Consider the following 4512-nt stretch of genomic DNA (forward strand, 5'->3'; position numbering starts at 1 on the left):
CGGGGTAGGGAACTCGAGGAGCCTTGGTGGGCTCTGGTGATGGAGGGGAGTTCTTTTCCTGAGAGGTGTGGGTACCGTTTCTTCTGTCGGCGGCGACGCTTTTGCAGGCCCTACGGTGCGGTTTCGTAGCGTGATGAGATGAACTTGCGCTTTTGGGTTTGTTTCGGTATTGCTAGGTAATGCGCCTTGCGGTCTCTCGGCAAAATTTTGAGCTATTTGATTTAATTGTTTTTCTATGTTTTGAATACTAGCTTGTTGATTTCTAAAATTTGATTCCAATTGTAGAAATCTTTCCGAGTTTCTCTTTTCAGTGTCGGAGATGAGGCGAGATACAGTATCTTCAAGCCTTTCTCGTCCACTTTGTTGTTGAGTGAAATTTTGTGACTCATTTCTTGGTTGTTGAAAGTTTGTTCGTTGGGTTTGTTGGTTACTACTATTGCCGGGATCTCTCCAACCAAGGTTTGGGTGGTTTCGCCATCCTTGGTTGTAAGTTCCCGTTGGAGGACCCGACGGCCTAGGTCTATTATCAATGTAGCTTACCGATTCTTGTTGATCGTCCGTTTCTTTCATACAACTCCAATTTTCATGTGGCCCACCACACCCTTCACAAGCCATAACCGAGACTGTTTTTGTCATTTCTATTTTTTTTTAATTTTTGAAGAAAGGGCCTCGATTTGGGCTTGTAAAGAAGTGCTTTCATCGACCTTATGGGCGCCCGGGGCAATAGATTTATTGCCTCGGGGGGTGTGCCATTGAAAATTGGTTTGAGCAATTTCCTCAATTTGGTTATATATTTCATGCGGGCATCGATTACCTAAAAGTCCCTCGGAGCTAGAATCAAGTGTCTGCCTTGTGTGTGGCAACAGTCCATTATAGAAAGTGGATACTTGTTGCCATATCGCAAGGCCTTGATGTGGACACTTGCGTAATAACTCCTTGAACCTTTCCCAAGTTTCATATAAGGATTCCCCGTCCTCTTGTGAATATGTATTAATTTCAGTCATTAATTTAGCCGTTTTAGCGGGAGGGAAATACTTATATAGAAATTTTTGGGCTAGTTCATCCCAGGTGTTTACCGATCCAGCTGGGAGGGCGTTGAGCCAAGCTTTCGCTCGGTCTTTTAGTGAGAAAGGAAACATTCGGAGGCGGATGGCGTCATTTGATGCTCCATTGATCCGAAAGGTATCACATATTTCTAAGAAATTAGTAATATGTAGATGGGGATCCTCGTCCGCAAGCCCATGGAAGGTTGCGGAGTTTTGGAGCATATGTATCAAGTGCGGTCGAAGTTCGAATGTAACAACTGTCAATAAAACCGGTAATTAGGATAATAATTATCTAATAAGAAAACCCTAATTAAGACACCCAAGTAATTTGGCATAAACCCTGAAATTTCTGGAATAATCGGAATCAGGATCAGGGCCCCTAAAACTCAAGGGGGCAAACCCTAATTGATAATTATCCAACTTAAATCGTTGCTAAATCCTGATTGGCCAGAATTTTGAATCACCAAAGCTAAGAACCGAACTCAGCTAGGCTAGGAAGTAGGCTGTACCCTTTACGGACCGTAAAGGGTTAGCCTTACGGACCGTAAGCTGACCGGGTTCCCTTACGGACCGTAAGGGGTTAGTCATACGGTCCGTAAGCGTGTCGAAATTTCTGCTATAAATAGCCGACCTTGGCATGTAAACTGAGATGTTAAAACGACGTAAATAGCTACTGTGTACGTCGAGATCAGGCTGTTATACTATAAACACACACACACGATCACGAAACGCTGCCGCAATCAGGGTAATAACTCGATCGCTATTACGATTCAACGTCCGATCGATTATAACTATCCAACGATAGCCCGAGTGCTGCTCAATTGAGCTTGTACTTTGATTATTCGTCGTGATTTCGACTTGAATATTTGAGTGTTGTTCGAATTCGGACTATGCTCTGTTATTCGTTGTGAATCCGATTGAATTATCGAGTATTGCACTGATTGATCGTTGTGAGGGTTTGATCTCGTGAATTGACGTAACTGCTGTATTAGTTACTAACCTGCCTGTGTGTGCATTGTGTTAAACTAGGTGTAATCAAGGCTAATCAGTAGGCTTATCTATTTGCTCGTTAATCTACAATGTGAGTCATTCTTCTTTTTAAGTTGTTTTCTCACAGTTTGTGAGTAAGTATTACAATACCTCAAATTATTTTCAAGGTTATAATTACAGGGATTAAGTCTTTGTAAATCACCAAATTACAGCTGGTATGTGGGGTATTGTGCACATTACTATTTTTATCACTCTAGGTGAGTGAGTATCACTCTATGTGAGTGAACCGTCACTATTGGGGCGACGGGACCCAATAGTGGTATGACCACAATCACAGATCCGGTCGAGTGACAAATACCCATTCTTGATAATTGGTTGATGGAAACATTGTAATCGCTCTTAATACTGTGAATTTATAACTAACGGGTCGTTTTAGAAAATGGAATGATTCACTCAGTATTTCCCCGCTGACAAAACCTTTTTCAAACATGTTTCAGGTGATCTGTGTGATCCAGGAAAAGTGCAGTAAAGCACTATCAATCTCAGAGAAGTGGCTCAGTATGAATAAATCAATAAAATATGTTTTGAAAAATAAAGATTTCTGTGTGAAATCAACTTATTGTAAATTATGGGATTTATCCCTTAAACTTTGTGTAATATATTAAACGAGCTTTTTACGGTGAAAAGATCCGGTAATAAAAGACTTCCGCTGTCACATAAATTAAATACCACAGGTACCACGGGAACTGCCTCGCGGCCCCCGACTCCGTCCAGGGTGGGTCGGGGAGTCGTGACAGTGAAGGTGGTATCAGAGCTAAGAATTAATAAATATTGAGCCACTGATCGAGCCGCTGATTAAGCCTAATATTAAACTAAGTATTTGACAGAATACTTAAATTTACTAGTTGTTATTTTGTGATTATATGTTTTATTAACTGATTATTTGTTAGTTACAGTATGGGTAAACAAAAGCTGTCTGCTATCTACCACAAACTAGATGTTGCATCTTCTTCTAAAAACCCAGTAAACCTAGAAGAGGGAATCTTTGTCCGCAAGGCAAACTATGAGAATCCTCTTTCACCAGAGAAAAGGGATTCGATACTTAAAAAGAGTTAGGAGAAAAAGAAACCCCGAACCAAGAGAGTTAGGTTTAATCCAGAAGTCCAAGAATTGGGTAATAGTGCACTTTTGGAAGATAAAATATACGAGAAATGGGCAAATCTTTATATGCTAGCTACTATAGCAGAAAATGCAAATCTCTAACTATCTGATAAGTTGGGGCTAGTAAGAAAAATCACTACCTAGTAAATAAATAAATCCTAGTGTGTTTTCTTCTGTACAAAGTAATATGCAATAAAACTTCAGTGTTTGTTTGTTAAACTTTGTTCCAAAGTTTTAACATTGCATTTTTTTTGCATATATGCTATGCAGCATGAATGAGATGTCGGAAGCTTTTCAGAATCTCAACTTATATCCAGTGCCTATCGAAGTCTCTCACGACTTTACTGGTTACATTGCTGACATAGAAGAACCCGTGGAATTCCAAGCTCCACCGCTGGAAAAAGCCAAACCTAAAAAGAAGAGAAGATACGTAGGGTGGAGGAAAGTACGTCGTAGGAAACCTGCCACTAGGAGACTTCCAAATATAGAAAATCCTGTGAGTGTGAGCAAGGGAAAGGAAATAGAAACTGAAGAAAGTTCGAAACCACCAGAAAAGGAAATAGGAATAGATCTTAAGCAAAAGGGAATAGAGATTGGCGAAAGTTCTAAACAGCCAGAAGAAATCACGTTCCAAGATGAAATAGACCGTCTATTAGGAAACTGTGAAGTCATAAGCCCAATCCGCACTAATTTGTATCTTACCCAGCTACAGTCCAATTTCCTTTAAACGTAGCACCGGCTATTCCCGAACCTTTAATCCACACCCGACCACTAGGTGAACTGGAGGAATGGTGGACAAACGATTGGCAATTCCAAAACATAGTCAACAGTCCTTATAGCTTCCTTCCACAATTCGACCCAGAACCAATCCCAAATCCTCCCATGAGTAATGAAAACCTAGCTGAACTCCGTCAGTTCGGTGAAGAACTGATAGGTACGGGTAATAGGATCAGGGAAATGGGAGAGCATCTAACTTGGAAATACGATGAGAGGGAACATCGTTACTAGAAATGTCAGTTAAACAATAGGAAGCCGTATTGTATATTAGTATAAATAAGTAACTTAAAATTCTGTAGAATGGGCAATAAAACTCTGTAAGATACGGTGTGTACGGATGCATATACAATATACAATAACAAAATGAAAGTCGAGAAATCGACAATTTTGGTTATGCTTGTATGTTGTGATAATTTATGTGTTCATCTGTGCTAGTTTGTTATTAATAAGTTAGACACTAATAATTCCTACCAATTAGCAGATGGAAAACGCTAACAATGAACCAATTAATGAAGTAAATCAATCTGAGCAAGAACAA

At 40.0% G+C, this 4512-nt stretch overlaps 1 non-coding gene across 1 annotated transcript; it reads left to right on the forward strand.

The window, feature by feature from the left end:
* The first annotated feature begins 903 nt into the window (after nucleotides 1-903).
* Nucleotides 904-1005, forward strand: LOC118488588. Its single transcript, XR_004885132.1, has one exon. It is a non-coding gene; the product is annotated as a small nucleolar RNA R71 (small nucleolar RNA).
* Nucleotides 1006-4512: the final 3507 nt, after the last annotated feature.

Source organism: Helianthus annuus, chromosome 16 (genome assembly GCF_002127325.2).
Source record: "Helianthus annuus cultivar XRQ/B chromosome 16, HanXRQr2.0-SUNRISE, whole genome shotgun sequence".
Classification (NCBI taxonomy): domain Eukaryota; kingdom Viridiplantae; phylum Streptophyta; class Magnoliopsida; order Asterales; family Asteraceae; genus Helianthus; species Helianthus annuus.